This window comes from Pogona vitticeps, chromosome 1 (genome assembly GCF_051106095.1).
Source record: "Pogona vitticeps strain Pit_001003342236 chromosome 1, PviZW2.1, whole genome shotgun sequence".
NCBI classification, from domain to species: domain Eukaryota; kingdom Metazoa; phylum Chordata; class Lepidosauria; order Squamata; family Agamidae; genus Pogona; species Pogona vitticeps.
The window spans coordinates 56,635,095-56,655,645 of record NC_135783.1 but is presented as its reverse complement, the minus strand read 5'-3'; the positions used below and the strand labels follow the sequence as shown (position 1 = coordinate 56,655,645).

At 40.8% G+C, this 20,551-nt stretch overlaps 1 protein-coding gene and 1 long non-coding RNA gene across 3 annotated transcripts in view; one reads left to right on the top strand and one right to left on the bottom strand.

Moving 5' to 3' along the window:
- Positions 1-7,939, bottom strand: part of LOC140705357 (uncharacterized) — a 105,456-nt gene extending 97,517 nt beyond the window's left edge. The window contains exon 1 of the long non-coding RNA XR_012084756.2: positions 7,546-7,939. This is a non-coding gene — a long non-coding RNA (uncharacterized LOC140705357). The remainder of the gene's footprint in view (positions 1-7,545) is intronic.
- Positions 7,940-8,585: 646 nt separating this feature from the next.
- Positions 8,586-20,551, top strand: part of CHRM3 (cholinergic receptor muscarinic 3) — a 295,948-nt gene continuing 283,982 nt past the window's right edge. For both annotated transcript variants that reach the window (XM_072993175.2, XM_072993174.2), the window contains exon 1: positions 8,586-8,721. The gene's annotated coding sequence lies outside the window, so the exon portion shown is untranslated. The remainder of the gene's footprint in view (positions 8,722-20,551) is intronic.

The window sequence follows — 20,551 nt, the reverse complement described above, 5'->3', positions numbered from 1 at the left end:
TGACCCCCGATCCAAGCAGTGTCAATAGCGATGTACATATCATATCTATATGCCAGTGTGAACAGGCCCTCAATGTGCATAATATAAAATTAACTGTAATGGGTTTGAATCTTGATTAAGTCCTAGTTACTGCATACCCATTAAATTCTATGGGGGTTTTACTGGGTCTGCTGTATTCAGTACAACCAATAAAGAAAATAATACAATAATGTAAGAATTTGCTAAAATTCTAAAAACAAACTATAAGTTTAACTGGAAGCCCCTGTTATTCTATATTTGCCTGTACATGTATAGGGTTATTCACTGTGCCATCTCTTCTTCCCTGCTTCTTTCTGCTCAGAGTTCCTATATCAGGTGATTTTAAAGAAACAGCTATTGCTACAAAATTCCATCCTGATTAATTAAAGTAATTCTTTGCCTTTTTGTTTGATGTATGTGAACTACAGATGTTCAGATTCCAAATTCAAATTCTGAATTTGGAATTGCAACCCTTCAGACTTAGAATTCCTAACAACAAATACTCAGGGGATTTATAAGCAGTTATGCTCACCTTTTAACCGGAAAGAACCAGTGTGAAAAAATACCTTCTGGTGTCTCCGCCTACTTCTAGATTTAATTGGTGGAGACAAACATCATTGACACGGTTCGTTCTCACCCCAGTCCCACTCTCTTGGGAAACCTGTGGTAACCGAAGTCAGGAGACACTGAGTTCTCTGCCCCCACTATCTATTATTTTAATTTATTTATTAAATTTATACCCCGCCCATCTTGACCGAAGTCTACTCTGGGCAGCTAACAATAATAGATAAAATAAAAACAATGTAATAAAAAAACAGTAGTAATATAGTTCAAGATGGGAAAAATATTCAAGTGATAAGAGGGAAAGTCTGCCTAAAGAGCCAGATCTTAAGCTTGCTCTTAAAAACACCCAGCAAGGGAGCCAGACAGATCTCTGGGGGCAGACTGTTCCAAAGGTGAGGGGCCACTGGTGAGAAGGCCTGGTTTCTTGTTCTTTCTCTCCAGTCCTCCCTCACCATTAGGGCCTCTCTGGGCTTCCCACGTTCCTTGGTGCCAGAGTGTCTTTAAGTTTCATGTCTCAAGAAATCACTCCATGATGCCTGAGATATACCGTAGGTTTCACTTTCACTTCTTTCTCTAGCAAGCAGAAACCTAATCTTTTAGGAATTATTATTACAGAGAGCAGGAACTATCCAATTCGGATTCATATATATTTGGAACTATCTGAATATGACATTATTTGATGAATTCTGAATATTTCTAAATCTGAATGCACATCCCTAGCGTGAACTTCAGTGATGTAAATTGTGGAAACCAGAAGAAAATAATAGGAGGAATCAAGAAAATTTCTTACAAAGTCACATGAGTTTTAGTTTGAGGATACATCATGATAGAATGCAAAGAAGAAAACTATTTTTACTGATTGGCTTGTTGGATTTATCTTCAATTATTCAATACATTCTAAGAATTTTAGGATTCAGAAAGCATACCATTACACACCAACATATGTTGTGCACAAACTACTATCGCTTATTTAAAGGTGTTTTTCAAGTTCTAATGGCCTTACAAGCTTTTAAAGAGAACCATGGCCACTGTCATCACCCACATTACATATAAAGTCAAATCCAATGTAGTACAGGAGATTTTTGATTAGAATCTCCATCACGTTTTAAAAGATGTAAAAGTTACTTCAGTCAATGGAGGAGGTATCATGGGGCTGGCATGAAGCTAAGTCTAGGTGGTGACAGCCTGCTCTGCTGCATGCAGGAAAGTTACTTGCTTAAGGAGATGTGTTTTTCACATTGTGATTATTGGCTCCAAACACCACATTCTCTGCCTAATGCTTAAGCTGCTGCTAACCACTAACATACAAACTGGCAAACACTAGCCTTATTTGACTGTATGACCAGACATAACTTGGGAAAGTACATGTACAGTAGTTTCTATGGACGGAAAAGAGCAGATACGGATTAAATGGTTTTCAATGCATTCCTATGGGAAATGCAGATTCAACATAAGAACTTTTCAACTTGAGAACCACCTTCCTATACGGATTAAGTTCTTAAGTAGAGACCCCACTGTAGTTTATCTTGGATGTTCTGAGATGAGAAATTTGATAACCATTAGAAATACCCAGGCTACATAGTTTCAGCAGGTGCTTATGCTTTAATGTCTGGTCCTGTTATTAGTTTGAGCACTAGAGAGATATGTTCTTCTGTCATTGTACTAATTAGTGAAATGTTAACATCAAGAAAGTTGGCTGCACCTAGACATGCTTAACAAACAGGTGCACCTACTGCTAGGGTGCAAGCACTGTATAAAGAGATGATATGTCTCCATTCAGTGAGCCTTAGAATACACCTGGACCTTGAGAAGTACTGTGCAACTACTGATTCCATGGCTCACCTGCCACCATTCTTCAGGGGCTTTTGGCAGGCAGAAAGAATGTGTGGTTTCTCTCTACCTGACTTCTTCATTCCTTATGCTTTATATTTTACTATCTCTTTAATAAAGTTTTATACCTTTCCTCCACTGTTGTTCATTGTCCCCAAATCCAAAAGAGCTATTGTCATCCTTGACAACACAGATGTGTACCCACTGATGCCTTGGCACTCACCAAGACTGGTTGACACACCATGTGATTCACAAGTGACTGCACAGGTAGGTTCCACTATATCCCAAAAACAATGGGCGCTTGAGCACATTGACCCCATCATCACTTTGTATTCCCCTGTGTTTTGCCGATGTGGTTTTGGCTACTGCAGCCACACCCTTCCTCCTCGTGCCTACATTGTATCTCCTTCATCATTTGTTCTCTTCACCCCATTGGCATATGATATCTCAGAATAGTATGGCACCAAGAAATGTCTTATCAGAGATAAGCATTAGGGTGTGGGCTACTTAGTCTGTTTCAGTGAAAGCAATGAAGAGCATTGTTGCACCTCAGCGAGTAACACATTGTAAAGGTTGTGCTGAAAGGTTACACCCTCTCTCTTATATCTAATTGGACAAAGAATGATGTAGATATGAGATTAATATACATATCATGATTAGAGATGGGAATGAATATAAAAACAGATTGGCTTTTTCAACAAAAAAATAAGACGATTCATTAAATATTTGCCCCTTCATATTCATGGGTTCCAGAGACCCCTATGAATACAAAGGGATGAATATTTACCCATTTTTATTCATCCTTCATATTACAAAACAACAACAACAACATTCTGTCTATCGGCTTCCGATCACCTGATTGGCAGCAGATAGGCAGCCACCCCCTACAGCCACCGGACCCCATAACCTACCCCACTCCCTTCCTCTCTCTACATTAGCCCCCCCACCAACACCCCCTCCTATTAAAAAAACCCACCATTCTGCCTACCAGCCAAAGGCATCCACCCCCACCACCACAGCCAGCCACCCCAACAGCCTACCACCACCACCCATTCCTTTCCCTACCTTAGCCCCCATCCACCCCCGACACCCTGTGATCAGCTGATCAGCAGCCAGTAGGCAGAATGGTTGTGTGTTTTTTTTTTTTTAAAAAAATAGGAAGCGGCTGTTGGTGGGGCGGCTGGTAGGCAGAGTGGTATGCGTTTTTTGTGGGTTTTTTATAATAGGAAGGGGGCGGAATGTTTTTTTAAATAACCCTCCATGAATTGATGAATAATGAAGTTCATGGGGGCAACTTCCTGCTTTGTGAATCTTCAACTTTTGACAACTCACAAAGCGGGATGACTGTCAAAATGTTGAGTCGTCCCCATCCCTAATCACAATACATATGTTAACTGCTCGCCTATATCATTATGTCCTGGTTATCTCTTATAATGACTGTTAAGATGTCTGTTATGGTCAGCAATTGCTGATACCTTTCATTATTATTCTTCAAACCCACCAGTATGAGGATAGCTTATGCTAATTAAAACTTAAGGTGCTACACTTCTGTTGTTATCCAACAAACAGTTTCTCCACTAGATCCATGAAGTCAGAGGAGAGTTTCTGACATTTTTTATCACCTTGCAGTGCCCATTTCTGAACCGCAGGTTTGCAGTGTAAGTCTGAAGTTCAATTTGCTGGTAAAGACTATAACCATCTGAGTATACACAGTGCAAAATTCAGCAAAAACAGCAGTCAGATTAATTGTAGACAATTTCTGAGTGTATAGTATTCTTTGTAGTATGTATCTATAAGACAGAGTGCATCTATATAATATGGTGTTTATTATGAGCTATGAATGAATCACAGGTCTGATGATTTTGTTTTAAGTATGCAAATGGCAGTATATTTTAAAACCAGCTTTTACTCATGAATAAACTGAATGACATTAAAAGTGCATTAACAAGTAACAGTTGCAGATCTCAAATTTGTAAATATTTATACCATTTGATTAAAATGCCAGTTTTTTTGTTGAAGTATTATGATACTCAAGGACATCTTTCATTGCCTATTAATATACTCCTTCAGTAGATCAATATCATTTACATGTGACTTGATGCCCATGAGGTGTGTATTTGTGTACAAGTAAAACTCATGGTGTTGCATCCTAATGTTATAACTTCAGAGTAAATTTAAAAAAATCAGAATAATAATCAGATTATCTTCCCTAATCAACTGTCATGTGCAATTTATTTTGCATTTTGCAGATGAGCTTTGCTAATTTTTGTTTTATGAATAATTAACGTATGTGATCCACTTCATGATCAAACTATCAGTTAGCTGTTTGCTTATTATATGACATGCAGCTATATTCCTCAACCATGAGTTGTTTTATTCCACAGAAAGCTGTTGGGAGCTAAAGAAATGGATGTCATTCTTTCCTATAAATAGGTATATTCTACTTGCTGTTAAAAAAAATAAACTGTTATTCATAAACACCTAGACTGCCTGTCTAAAGGGAACATAAACATTTTATAAAATCAGTATATACATGAAAACAAGACACAAAAACATAAAACAAGAAAATGATTTTAAAACCAAGTAAATATTTAATGTTTAACTCCCCTCCCAACTGTGGTTTTATGGCACATGCTCGCTTATGACCCAGGTTGGCTGAAGCTTCACAAAGCCAGTATATGGGAAGCTAAGGCTGATTATTTTAACAGGTGCTACCCATGATGAAGAATGTTATTGATGCAACACCATAAACAATGCTAACTTACTACTTACTATACATGCACCCCAACTCTCAACTAGTCTTTGGAATCCAAATTCAAATGAGGACGACGGGATGTCTGAGATCACAGATGTCACACCTTGTCCTGTGTTGCCTTTTGAAGTATACGAGTCTTACTGTACTGCTAGAAGTCCCTCTTACCCCCACAAACTTTTCCAGATAATAAATCCCCAAAACACACAGTGGAATCTATATCTAAGGAAACATATATATTGTTTTATCTCTCAGATTTTTTGATGACTTTTTTTAAAAAAATCTGTCATTTAATAATGCTTTACTATCACAGTACATAGTCTCTGAATTAAGAATATTATTTTGTGCTGTGCAACATGTAATACAATGCCAGAAGAAGATGGCTCTGAAAGTGTCCATTAAATCAATGCTTCCCTGAATATAGCTGAGAATTACGATTCTGCAAACAAGAACATGGACTTCAAAATAAAGACTCCAGTAGGAAACTGTGAGCTGGAATGTAACCTTAACTTTGATTTTGTTATTCTTATTGTTTAGGATTTAACTAAGGCTGTGGTCACACAAGAGAAATGCCCTCCCCCATATAGTTGTCCATTGTGGTCACATGGCATATATCCTGTTATAGTGGTTCATATTTTAACCATTATATTTTGGGTTTGAATTAGATACAGTAAATTCATCTACACTGAGTGGGATGTATTGCCTTCCTTTTCATGGGCCTTTCTCTGCCCCACTTTCCTTTTTTAAAAAGAAAAAAATGTGTGGGTACATCACTGTCAGCAAAATGCCTTTGCTGGCCACGTACTGATCTCGGCCATTTCTTCCCATTTCTGTGCCTTGTTACCATATGTGGAGAACACTCAATACACTGCAGTGGCCACCAGAAGACAGTAGGGAGACTGATGCTCATAGTTGACAGAAGTATACCAACATGTCAACATTCCTGTTTAAAAATTAATTTTAAAAAATTAAGGGAATTGAACAACAGCAGGTGATAAAGGTGGGGCCACATGTCAGATTCATAGGAAATGAATTGGTTTTGGAGTACTGTACACTCTCAACCTGATGTCAGTTGTACCGCGTGATGAGATGTGGAACCAATATAGTAGTAGCCTCCCAGTGAGCTGGATTTGATGTGGATATAGCATGGAGGGGAACAAAAGAATCAAAAATGGCCTTGTATTGTCTGAACCCCCAAAAAAGGTTAAACATTCATGAGGAATAACTTGGAAACATTTTGCTGGTGTGACTGCAGCCTAAGACCAAGCTGTACAGGGATTTCACTAATCCAATCCAAGCACTGTTAATTTTGGTTGAAAATGGCAGAATAGGAAGACTGGAGCAGGACGCAGTTCAAAACAGAAATGAAGAGCAATCTATACATATTTACTCAGAAGAAGGCGCCTCTGCATACTCTTGGGTGAATTTAGCTTAAATATGAAAATATAGCAACAAAGCCATTTCTTTGGGATATCAAGTTTGACCTATTCATTTAAATGCTACATTTGACTTATGCAGGGCTAGTGCAATAGTCTCATTCTTATAAACATCTGTATTTTCCAAGATTGTGCACCCCACTGATTTTTTAAAAAGTAATTCCTGTCTGCATATGAACTTCCATGTTATTTCTTGGGTTACATGGATGCTCACGGGGGCTATCAGGTTTTTTAAAATATCAATTTAAAATCTACCTTGTCTCCATAACGCTTTTACTTCCATTCCACAATATTCACCTCCAACTTCAAATATGCTGCCATGACAAGAACTTGCTTACACTTCTGCCTTCTTACTTAGGGCAGAAGCAGGCACCATTAATAACTTGTCATTAGAAGAGGAAAATCCTCAGTAGTGTCTGACTGTTAGTTCCAGGAGGCCACAAATTAGGTTCCGTTGTTTTGTGACTGGTCTTCAAGACTTAAGAACATAAACGTGATTCTTTGAAGTCTGATTTTTCAAACACAAAAGTTTACTGAATCATGTCTCTCCAACACTAATACGCTGTTAGCTTTAACAATGCCTGTTTTCACCCCCAGCTTCACTTTTTTTGTCAGAACAAGCCTGGAACTCTGCCCAATCGATAGTGCAGGAGATAACCTTCTAGCTGTTCTCTGCTGCTTCATTATCAGTAAATAATAACATGTGCCCCGAAGAACACAAGGATATGGAAGAGGGAGGGGGTGCGACCAGATCAAAGGCTACTTAGTCCAGCATTCTGCTCACTCGACTGTTCAGTTCGTTGCCTTTAGAAAACCAACCAGAAGCCCTAAGGAACGTTCCATCCCATGTTTCCTGACAATGGATATACACAGGTACCTTGCCTTTGATAGTGGAGATGACCAGTAGCCACCCTGAGAAGTGGGCACGGAAGGTTAAAAGCTCACCGTTTAGTGGTTATATCAAGGATCACGGGATTTTAACCCCACCAAGATCTCCATAGAGCCCTTAGCTGGTGGACGTATCTTCCGATAAAGCCACTGCTTTCTCTTTGTACTGTTTCTCCTGCCACCACCGGCCAGCTCTCTTGATGTCCGCCGCCGTCTCTTCTGCGTCCGACGGTTCCCCCCCCCCTCACTCGTCTTCAATGGTGATTAGCTTCCCAGCTGTCTCCCTTTTATTATATTTTTATTACTATACCTCTCATCATTGGCGCTCGCCAGAGGGAAACGGCGAGGAGGAGGAGGAGGAGGAGGAGGCGGGGTTGGAGGGGAGGCTCCTTCGTGCAAACGGTCCAGCCACTGCCCGCATGGCTGGGTGGCTGGTCAGTCCCGGGGAGCCTTACGGGGCTTCGCTTGGCAGCGCTAGCGGGCGCCCCTAGAATAAAAACCCTGCCTAGGAAATCCACTAAGTGGGCGTGAGCGGCTGGAGTGAAGTCAGCGGCGGGCCGGCTCCAGCCAATGAGTGGCGCGCTCCGGAGCTGCCTGCTCTTGGCGTGGAGTTGGAAGCGGGCGGGGGAGCCCGAAGTGGCGGCGGCGACTGGCGGCGATAATAGTGGTGGTGGTGGTGGTGGTGCTGGTGCTGCCGCTGGACCTGGAGCTGCAACTGGAGCGGCGGTGACGGCTCGGACATTCCGGTACTAGGCGGAGCGCCAAGGCGCGGCCGCTGCTTTGTGGAGGAGCCGTGCCGGGTAGACCGGCCGGGGGACGCAGGAGGGAGGGCGAGAGCCCGGTCTCGAAGTCGTTGGCGCTCTGGAGAGAAAAGCGGGGTAAAGGGGGTGGGGGGGAGAGAAGAGCACCGAAGGGGAAAAAAAGGCGCGAGAAGAAGCCAGTCAGGGACAAGGAACGGCCGCCTCCGAGGGCGCACAGGTGCACGCGAAGCCCGCCCGGAGTGCTGGAGTCCGCTTGGATAAGGAAGGAACACCCTCCCCCCCCCGCGCGCGCTTAACCAGGAGCCCTCCGGCTCGCTTGCACTGGGAGGAGGAGGAGAGGTGGCTGTCGTGTGACTCCGCCGTCTGTGGGCAGCGGCGCTTCGCCTTGTGGCTTCCCTGCCTTACCTGCGGGGTTCGAGGCGGCCGCGAGTGCGCGGCGCATCCCGTCCCTCTCACGCTCTCCACCTGTCGGGTAAGAGACTCGTCTTCTTTTTCTCTCTCTCCCTTTCTCGCCTTTTCAGGGAGCCGCTCGGGGTGGTGGTGGTGGTTGGGGGGGGGGGGCGAAATAAAGAGACTCAGGGAGCGCGCGCCTCGGCTGCCCTTGGGCTCGCCAAAGTTTCTGGCGAAGAGGCAGCCCGGGGCGAGCGAGGCGGCGGCGGGGCAAAGGGGAAAGAGGGAACGTGGCCTCGGAAAAGCCAAGCGGCCTCTGGAGCCGAGCTCTCCACAGCTGGGATGCCCTGTCAGGGAACGGGGGGGGGGAGAAAGGGGGGAAGGGGGCGAGTTGAAAAAACAAACAAACAGGCAATTAGGCTGCAAATGGAACGGGGGGGGCTGCCTTAACTGGGGCGCCTCCCTTCCCTCCATAGCCCCCCTCCCCTCCATAGCCCCCCTCCCCAAATAGCCTTGCCCGTTGCTCGTGACATTGAGGCACGGAGGCGCCCTTTGGCGAGGGCAGGAGGTGCGGGACTGAGCGCCTCTCGCGGGGGGGTGGTGGTTTGCGGGGGCGCGCGCGCCACAAGTACCCCGTCCGGTTTCCCTGGCGTGAGGGATTTCCAACGACAAAAGGCAAGGGGAAGAGAAAACGTGTCGACTCGGTTGATGGAAGGCTTTGCGGGGAAGGCGGGGGAGGGCTCGCCCAAGGTTATGGGCACCCTCTTTCTGATGTTAAGATTGCAGCTGATCATCCCACACAAGGGTAGATTTCTCAGTCTTTAAGGGGTAGATTTCTCAGTCTTTAAGGTGCAGTAAGGGATTTTTTTTTGCCTCATCTAGAATAAAACCTCAATTATTTGTTCCAGAAACTATCCTAGGAGTATTTCCTTCGGTGTTGTTTCCTTCCAAAGGGTTCCCAAGGAAAGCCAGACTGAAAGATGCTCCCAGTAATTTGGGCAGAAGTGCATTAGTTTAATGCTTGGTATGTTTTTTCCTCAGTGTACAGTACCTGTGACATGATATTGTAGATATATGGTTGCATCCCCTGGGCTGAGTGAAATAGAGTAACTTCACTCTTTTAGTTTTAGGTTTCTGATGGCTAATGCCTTTTAGAAGCATTCAGTATCTTTATCGCCACTTAACACTTAAAACAGTGTCAAGGGGCAACTAATCTGCAATAAAGGAAGAGCACTTTGTGCTGGAGAAGAAGTGAATGCTCTTTTAAACCATCTCCACCCCATGTGACACTACAATATTCCAGGGGCCAGATAATTTTTGTGGCACATTTGTACAAAGTTGTACCTGAGCCTCTATGACTATTTCTATTTAACTGGTAGTGATTATATCTTTGGAAAAGGAGAGTGATCTTCCATCCCTTTATCATCAGTGCTCATTTGGAAGCAGAATGGATTTGTATGAAGATTTGTGCCTTTTCAGTTTTGTGCTCTGTGCAGTTGCAAGATTGAAACGGCAAGGGTATTACCATACTGCCTAGTTCTGATCCTTCTTCTCTTACTAGGTAAGACATTCACTGTTAGCCTTTTCCTCTGTGGGAATGACATTGACTTTAGGGGTTGGAGTAAAGGTTAAGCATGGAAGGAACTCTGAATATATGAATCTATGTATTTGTTGAGCATTTATATCATGCTTTCATGTGGCACTTTTATATAATCAAAGTGCTCCATGTTCATGATTTTCTTGCAGTCCTTAGAACACACTTGTAAGGTTTGTTGTTGTTGAAGCTGAAGAGCAGTAGCACTGGTAGGAATTGTGATGGTCAGCAGACACTGTGCTATTTTCACTGTTCCACATTACTGCTGTTTGTCTCTGCTTGTTTCATACTTGATTGCCCAATATTTAATCCAAAATTAACCTCCTTCTTGGCAAACTTCACCTTGCTACTTCTCCATGTGGGTTCCTGTGTAGAATGCGTTATGAAAATTGTGCTTCACTGCTGCAAATCAGTGTTTTGAGATAGTAAGTTAGTTTAAAAACATTTGTATCTATAACATTTAAGTCTCAGTACATAAATTCATAGCACAAACCCCCAGACAATTTGATAAGTATGGAGTTTACAGTTTGTCGTTTTTATTTATTCATCCAAATACTTTTTATGGTAAAGAATTGCTTGGATCTTTGTTTAAGAAAAAAGAAACCTATGAAAAGATATCTCTGCTGCCTAATGACAGAGAAGTCTTAGCAAAGATCTGTGGCTGCTTACACAAGAAGCATGACTATCGTAATCTAGGGTGCTTTTGCTGTTTTTCTAATGTTTTTTTTTAAACATAGCATTGGTTAAGACCAAAGTGGCACTTTAAAATATTCATTGGCTTGAAACATCAAAGTGACTGAATTTATGTGCTGCAGTTTGATTTTGTTTGAATCTGAATTTTTAACTGGACATAGTGTCTGGTTTGCTTTAAATGGTTTGGAATTGGAGATGTTATCAGTACTTATGGCTAGCTCTTGAGAGAATAACGTATCCTAAGGAACTAAACATATTGTATATTCACAGTAGCAATTTTTAGTGTCAGACCGATGATTCTGATTTTTTTCATATGCCCTCTGCTGTAACTGTTCTACCTCTGCTGTGTTTTATCCTGTTAAAAGTTCAAAAGGCTGGCATGAATTATGAATTGAGATGGTTCATTGCTTCAGTTGTGCTGATGTTACGTTCTCCTCTATTTGTAAACTGACTTGTTTTCCTTATTCATTTGCAAGTGAAAGCTTTCTTTTTGCCTTCTGATTTGTAAAAATAACCCTGGATAACTGCCTTATCTAGGTAAGAGAGATTTACAATCATGTCACTTGTATATCCCCTTTGAATTTTGACATTTTGGAACTTACTTAGCTGTGGCAGTCTCTATAATCCTCAGTGATGTATTCTTTTTAATCAGATGAAGTACAACAGTGAACTCTAGGAGAAAATGCCTCCATATCAGTTTTTTTGTTTTCATATTTATGATTGGGACAAACATCTTTTCACATAGCAACTATATGGAAAAAAATGTGTGTGTGATGGAGTTCACTTCTCACACTTCATTTGGCAATGGCATACTACTCCAGACTAATTCTAATATTTATTAATTAATTTGGGATGAATAGGGACATTACTGGATCTTATTGAGGTTTACAAGTAGGGTCTCAAATGCAGGGAGATAAAAAGAAACAAGGGTGAAAAAAATTATTGACTGTATTTGTAATGACTATTCCATTTCAAAGCCTCTTTTAATTTTCTTGTTATATTAACACTAAGCAAGTTAGAGTTACTAACAGCTCTTTCATTCTTTTTCAAGTGAGCGGGTACACTCACTTTGTTTCCTAATACCGTATTGTGAAGAAAATAAAACTTTGCTACTTATCAATTTTTTTTTAAAATAGAAAATTATTTGTAAATAGGAGTACCCTCATGGCACAGTGGTTAAACTGCAGTATTGCAGCCAAAACTGTGTTCACAACCTGTTTGTCCCAGGTAGCTGGCTCAAGGTTCACTCATCCTCTGCGTCCAGTAAATTGAGTACCCAGCTCACTGAGGGGTGTGCAATGTGGATGTGGCATAATTAAATTATAAACCATCCAGAGAGTTCTTCAAGTGCTATAGGGTGGCATGCATGCATGCATGCGTACATACATACGTACGTACGTACGTACATACATACATACATACATACATACATACATACATACATACATACATACATACATACATACATACATACATACATACACAGCGGTGTGTAGCTTATATTGTAATAGTCTCCTTTATTTTTCCCTTCACCTTCATGTATCATTCAAACAGGCTCATTAGCTATACAACTGATAAGAGATTTCTCCCAATACAGGATGCATCTCTCCACCATCAGGCCACATTAATATTACGGGCTCAATTTGGACCGCACTCTTTTCCTAAAATGGGATACATTTTGCGGTGTAGTAGCTAGAATGATGGGCTGGGGTTGAAATCCATGCTTGATCATGGAACCTGATATGTACATAAAACCACTCCTTGAATATCTCACTTTCCTTGAAAGCCTTATTAATTATTTATTTTATTAGACTTATATACTGCCCATCTAGAACATGTCTACTCTGGGTGGTTGATTACTATGATTACAAGTTGGTTATGACTTGACAACACATAATATATAATTTTCATGGAACTTAAGGGAGCAAGTCTGAGGATAGTGTACAGGATTTGCAGGTAAATACATATGCAAATACAGCTTTTAAAAACTGAATTTTGTCTCATACATTTTAAAATACTTTTTTTAAACTTGAGAACTGTATTATAGCATTTCAAGAACTGCAGAATCTGAGGCATATCTTTATTCTAATATACATATCATTCCAAGAGGTGTGGATTAGGACACTGTGTTTCAAAATTCAGAAGGATCAATTTTTAAAAAGTGTTTCTTCTCCTCAGTACTTGTCACCTAAGCTGATGACTCATTCAGACCAGACCAGATGGGCAGGATATAAATCAAATAAATAAATAAATTCAGCTACCAATGGTCTTGGGTTCCAGTCCGTCTTGGCTATGGAAACTCACTGGAGTATGGACTTATTTCAAAGTCAGCCGCGATTCCTGCTCAGGCCACAGGCCACCCCTGCCTCCAAGTCTGCATAGCATTGTAAACCAGCTAACATGTACAGGCAGTTTTATTTCATAATGAAATGTTACATAGCTGTTGCTTCAGTTCTGTACTCATATTCACGGAAATTAGTTGCATGGTGCTCGGTGACACTTAACTTTTCAGTCAGTACATACAGAAATGTACTGTACAGAAGGAATCCTGAGGTTCTGAGCTGTATTACTGCCTGCTGATAAGATTCCTTTGTCAGTATTACACCATATTGAACAAAACAACATGCACACTCATATTTTTATTGGATACTTGAATTTATCACCAATGCACAAAATCACACTAGAAAGAAGCCACTTTTAAGTATATTATAGGGAAGAGAGAAGGTGTATAGGTGAGAGAAAAGCTACCCATCATTAAAAAATAGAGGGGGGGAAACAGATATTCTTTGACAGTTAGCCTTTATAACAAAAGGGCTTTGAGGGTGTTACACCAAGTGTGATCTTTATATTCTATTGGAAGTATATCTGGACAAGTAACATACATCTGATTTCCAGTAATCCTTGTAACAGTACATGTTCCTTTCTTGAATAATTTAATTTCTGCTGTTCTCAGTCCCTGATAATATTGTTTGATAAACAGTGTCAACCAACTGTGTTGATGTTCTTTCACATAATAAAATAAAAATGAAACATCCTGTGGATTAATATTTTTTCATCTCTCCCACCCGGCCACCCCTACCCCCCAGTAACATAACAAGCAACTTTCAAGCATTTTTGAAACCCTAAATGGAAGTTCATCATCTTTTAATTTCACCCAAGGTTAAAAGTACTGAGTAACAATTACCAGGTTTGCCGAGATATACTGATTTTGGTTTGGAGTCAGGAAGTGGAAAATAAGCAAACTGTTTTACCATAAACCAAAGCTGACTCTTCAGTGTGGAAACCAGGGATAGGTAAAAATTTCATGAGAAATTTCAGTAATAGTGAAATATATTTGGTTTTCCTTGGAATTCCTGAGGGGCTTTGCCTGAGGGGGGAAACTCACCACAAATTCACATTTAGGTTTTGTGTATGTGTGTACGCATGTGCATGTGTGTGCATGTGTGTGTGTTTAGATTTGAGATTGTGTTGCCACTGTCAGTGAGCCAAAATTTATTATTTGAATAATTTTTTACTTGGCATCTAAAGAGAACTGAAAAAGCCACTTTTTGCATATGCAAGTACACTATTTGCATCCAACCCAGACATTTTGCTTTTTTGAATGTATGCTGTGCATTTCCAATGCCATTCTTAAGGTGGTGGAACAAATCAGCACTGCTTGAAGTGGTTTTGTAAAACAGAATTATCTTGAAGTTTATCTTTAACATGATAATCTGAAAATGGATGACTGTGCTCTCCTTCTATTGCTGACCACTGATAGGTTCATGTGGCCAAAACAGGGTTACCAAACATTGACATTGGCAGTGCCAGATGAATACTTTCACCATTGATGTGGTATTAGTAAGTAAAAGTCAATACAGTACTGTGAATGAAAGTGGAAATTTATTTGTGCAACGGGACTCCTGCCTTCCACCTGCGACCCCCATTTCCTGGATGTGTTCCCAAACCTTGTAGAGCAGATAGTGAGGACATAAGAATGGCTGGGGTGGGTGGTGGGTGGGGAGGAATCACTTCTCTCCACAGCACTTTTGAAAGCTATATGGCTTGGGACCAGGATGTCTGATAGACCATCTCTCCCTATATGACTGTCCCCAGGTCTTAAGATCTGGGAAGGCCCTTCTCGTGGTCCTGTATTTCTTACAGGTATGTTTGATAGGGATCCAAGAGAGGGTCTTGTGGGTAGTGTCTCTTAGGTGGTGGCATAATCTTCCTTGCATTAGTTGCCCCCCCTCCTTTTGGCAAAAAGTAAAAATCTTTATTTTCAGGCAGGTTTTTAACTTTTAATTTTAACATAATTTAGATGCCCTGTGGTTATTGCTTTTTTATATCCTTGCAATGTCTTTTTAATGTTTTAAAATTGTTTTTAGATTAATGTTTTAATATTACTATGTTTAATTGCTGCTTAATAGTCTACTTTGTTTTAAATTTCTCTTTGTGAGAAAATACTGCCATGTGTCTCTTCACTGAAAGAAAGGCAGCATAAAAATGATACAAATAAATAGATGAATGAATGAATGAATGAATGAATGAATGAATGAATGAATGAATGAATGAATGAATAAATAAATAAATAAATAAATAAATAAATAAATAAATAAATAAATAAATAAATAAATAAATAAATAAATAAATAAATAAATAAGAATTGAGTCGGGTAACATCCATTATTAGTAGTATAAATTTATACTCTACAAATTTCTTTCTGTGGTAACAAATTGTCTGACCTTCTATATAGAGAATAATGGATATTTTGATGTGTGTTGTTTTTTAAATAAAGAGACTGTAGGTGTGACTAGTTCACAGAGAAAGTGAGATGTGAGCAAGAGGGAGTCGATAAACTCCCATGCACTCTAATGTAGTTTTTAAATTGACACCAAGAAGCTACTAAGGAAAGGAGCCATCTTAATTTTTCCAGGAGAAGTCTGAATGAGGTCTAGTTGCTTATGTTTATGCTTGTGTTTATTTGTCTCATTGTCATGAAGTGCTGCAAAATTGTCAGTTTCTAGAGATTTCTTAGAGAGAAACCATCGTCTCTAAATTTGGCTGTAACGTCCACTTCCTTAGAATTAATGGACAAGAAAATATATTGTGTATCATGGCAAAAAAGCTTAAGACCTCAGACTTATTGATGCAGTTCATTGAACCAAAACCATTTAAATTACAAGTCTTCCTCCTAATCTTTTTTCAGGGTTGTTTCTGCTAAAGATAATGTTCTAATATTCAAGAAACATATGTTTACCACAGCATAGATATTAAGAATAAAGAGTCCCTACAAAAATGTTTTAATAAACCCTGAGTAGGGTTCACTTGGAAAATGTGGTTGCAAAGGTTCAAGAGATGTAGAGACAGTTCACTAATCTTTAAAATAGGCAAGTAGTTCATAATTGTGAGTGAGTAGTACTGTAGCTAATGTTATGAAAGGTACTGGGCTTAGAAAGAGTTATTATTACTTGTATATGTGATGTAAAAACAATGTGAATTTCTCTACAGAAAACAAAATGACACTGGACCAAACTAGAAGAGTTAAGGTTAAAAGGATTGTGGAGAAGACTGATCCTAATTTGTGGTGCCTTTAGGTCAATTAGGAGCCAGTTTCTGGTCTCAAATGTCTTTATTTGCAATAATTTGTTCTTTTTGTTGCCTTTCTGTGCTTTGAGTATTTGAATCAAAAATTGCTACATAAAATAACGGTGCTTGTTATTTTCTTCAGTGAAACCAGACTTTCACTTTATTGTGCTATGGAACATACAGTACATTGTAATGAATCCAGTGTTGTATTCTTGTGCGTGATATAATGTTGAAACAGAGGTTTGTGTCTGATTTTGAGATGGAAATAACTTTAAAAAGTTTACACCATCAAAATACATGACTACTTATTTAAATTTCTTTTAAATATATAGGTATAGTTGCAAAGGATATAGTTTCCAGCAGCCCATGTGCAAGTTGTGTGTGTGTTTAGTCGTTTAGTCGTGTCCGACTCTTCGTGACCCCATGGACCAGAGCACGCCAGGCCCTCCTGTCTTCTACTGCCTCCCGGAGTTGTGTCAGGTTCATGTTGGTTGCTTCGCAGACACTGTCCAGCCATCTCATCCTTGGTCGTCCCCTTCTCCTCTTGCCATCACACCTTCCTAACATCAAGGTTTTTTCCAAGGACTCTTTTCTTCTCATGAGATGGCCAAAGTACTGGAGCCTCAGCTTCAGGATCTGTCCTTCAAGTGAGCACTCAGGGTTGATTTCCTTTAGAACTGATAGGTTTGTTCTCCTTGCAGTCCAGGGGATTCTCAAGAGCCTCCTCCAGCACCACAATTCAAAGGCATCAATTCTTCGGCGGTCTGCTTTCTTTATGGTCCAGCTCTCACTTCCATACATCACGACAGGAAAAACCATAGCTTTGACTATTCGGACTTTTGTTGGCAAGGTGATGTCTCTGCTTTTCAAGATGCTGTCAAGATTTGTCATCGCTTTCCTCCCAAGAAGAAGGCGCCTTTTAATTTCAGGGCTGCTGTCCCCATCTGAAGTAATCATGGAGCCCAGGAAGATAAAATTTGACACTGCCTCCATATCTTCCCCTTCTATTTCCCAGGAGCTGATGGGACCAGTGGCCATGATCTTAGTTTTTTTGATGTTGAGTTTCAGACCGTTTTTTGCACTCTCCTCTTTCACTCTCATTACAAGGTTCTTTAATTCCTCCTCACTTTCTGCCATCAGAGTGGTATCATCTGCATATCGGAGGTTGTTGATATTTCTTCCGGCAATCTTAATTCCGGCTTGGGTTTCTTCCAGTCCAGCCTTCCGCATGATGTATTCTGCATATAAGTTAAATAAGCTGGGGGACAATATACAGCCTTGCCGTACTCCTTTCCCAATTTTGAACCACTCAGTTGTTCCATGACCAGTTCTAACTGTTGCTTCCTGTCCCACATATAGGTTTCTCAGGAGACAGATAAAGTGGTCAGGCACTCCCATTTCTTTAAGAACTTGCCATAGTTTGCTGTGGTCCACACAGTCAAAGGCTTTTGCATAGTCAATGAAGCAGAAGTAGATATTTTTCTGGAACTCTCTGGCTTTCTCCATAATCCAGCGCAAGTTAGCAATTTGGTCTCGAGTTCCTCTGCCTCTTCGGAACCCAGCTTGTACTTCTGGGAGTTCTCGGTCCACATACTGCTGAAGCCTACCTTGGAGGATTTTGAGTATAACCTTGCTAGCGTGCGAAATGAGTGCAATTGTACGGTAGTTGGAGCATTCTTTGGCACTGCCTTTCTTTGGGATTGGAATGTAGACTGATCTTTTCCAATCCTCTGGCCACTGTTGAGTTTTCCAAACTTGCTGGCATATTGAATGTAGCACCTTAACAGCATCATCTTTCAAGATTTTAAATAGTTCAACTGGAATGCCATCACCTCCACTGGCCTTGTTGTTAGCCAGGCTTTCTAAGGCCCACTTGACTTCGCTCTCCAGGATGTCTGGCTCAAGGTCAGCAACTACATTGTCTGGGTTGTCCAGGATATCCAAATCTTTCTGATATAATTCCTCTGTGTATTCTTGCCACCTCTTCTTGACGTCTTCTGCTTCTGTTAGGTCCCTCCCATTTTTGTCTTTTATCATGTTCATCTTTGCGCAAAATGTTCCTCTAATATGTCCAATTTTCCTGAACAGATCTCTGGTCTTTCCTTTTCTGTTATCTTCCTCTATTTCTTTGCATTGTTCATTTAAGAAGGCCCTCTTGTCTCTCCTTGCTATTCTTTGGAAGTCTGAATTCAAGTTTCTGTAACTTTCCCTATCTCCCTTGCATTTTGCTTCCCTTCTCCTCTCTGCTATTTCTAAGGCCTCGTTGGACAGCCACTTTGCTTTCTTGCATTTCCTTTTCTTTGGGATGGTTTTCGTTGCTGCCTCCTGGACAATGTTACGAGCCTCTATCCAAAGTTCTTCAGGCACTCTGTCCACCAAATCTAGTTCCTTAAATCTGTTCTTTACTTCCACTGTGTATTCATAAGGGATTTGGTTTAGATTATACCTGAGTGGCCCAGTGGTTTTTCCTAATCTCTTCAGTCTAAGCTTGAATTTTGCTATGAGAAGCTGATGATCAGAACCGCAGTCAGCTCCAGGTCTTGTTTTTGCTGACTGTACAGAGCTTCTCCATCTTTGGCTGCAGAGAATATAATCAATCTGATTTCGATATTGCCCATCTGGTGATTTCCATGTATAGAGTCGCCTCTTGTGTTGTTGGAAAAGAGTGTTTGTGATGACCAGCTTATTCTCTTGACAAAACTCTATTAGCCTTTGTCCTGCTTCGTTCTGAACTCCAAGGCCAAACTTCCCTGTTGTTCCTTTTATCTCTTGGCTCCCTACTTTAGCATTCCAGTCCCCTAGAATGAGAAGAACATCTTTCTTTGGTGTCAGTTCTAGAAGGTGTTGTAAATCTTCATAGAATTGTTCAATTTCAGTCTCCTCAGCAATGCTGGTTGGTGCATAAACTTGGATTATTGTGATGTTGAATGGTCTGCCTTGGATTCGTATTGACATCATTCTATCATTTTTGAGATTGTATCCCATTACAGCTTTTCCCACTCTTTTGTTGACTATGAGGGCTACTCCATTTCTTCTACAGGATTCTTGCCCACAGTAGTAGATATGATAATCATCTGAGCTGAATTCGCCCATTCCTGTCCATTTTAGTTCACTGATGCCCAGGATGTCGATGTTTATCCTTGCCATCTCCTGTTTGACCACCTCCAGCTTCCCAAGGTTCATAGATCTTACATTCCAGGTTCCTATGCAGTATTTTTCTTTGCAGCATTGGATTTTCCTTTCACTTCCAGGCACGTCCACAGCTGAGCGTCCTTTCGGCTTTGGCCCAACCACTTCATTAGCTCTGGAGCTACTTGTACTTGTCCTCCGCTCTTCCTCAGTAGCATGTTGGACGCCTTCCGACCTGAGGGGCCCATCTTCCAGCGTCATATCTTTTAGCCTTTTGTTTCTGATCATGGGGCGTTCTTGGCAAAGATACTGGAGTGGCTTGCCATTTCCTACTCCAGGTGGATTGCGTTTAGTCGGAACTCTCCACTATGTCCTGTCCGTCTTGGGTGTCCCTGCACGGCATAGCCCATAGTTTCTCTGAGTTACTCAAGCCCCTTCGCCACGACAAGGCAGCAATCCATGAAGGAGATGGATCTGTGCAAGTTAGCCTCACAGATTAGCTGCTGGCAACTTCTTGGTGTTGCAACTACTTCCAATCTTACAGCACAAGTTGAGTTTAGGATATTTAGGTTTACACCTGTCTTAAACATGTAATAAAGTCACATGGATATTTCTTGGTTTTCCATGAATCTTCATTTCACAAAATTTATGTGAAATTTTAGAAGCAAGAGTTCAACTACTCTCTTGCCCCCTCCATGTAGTAGGGAAGGCGATGAGGAACAGGGAACGGTGCTATTGGAAAGAATAGGACATTATTATCCCTAACTCTTCCCTGTCCAAACTGCCCCATGATTTACTTGCATTCTTGGGTGTTGATCAGGCTTGCTGTTAAAAAATACTGTACTTGGTTTCCAACTAAGATTATTACAAGCACAAATGTTAAATAGATCTTTTAAACCTTGCTTCTTATTTAAACTACATGTGAGTG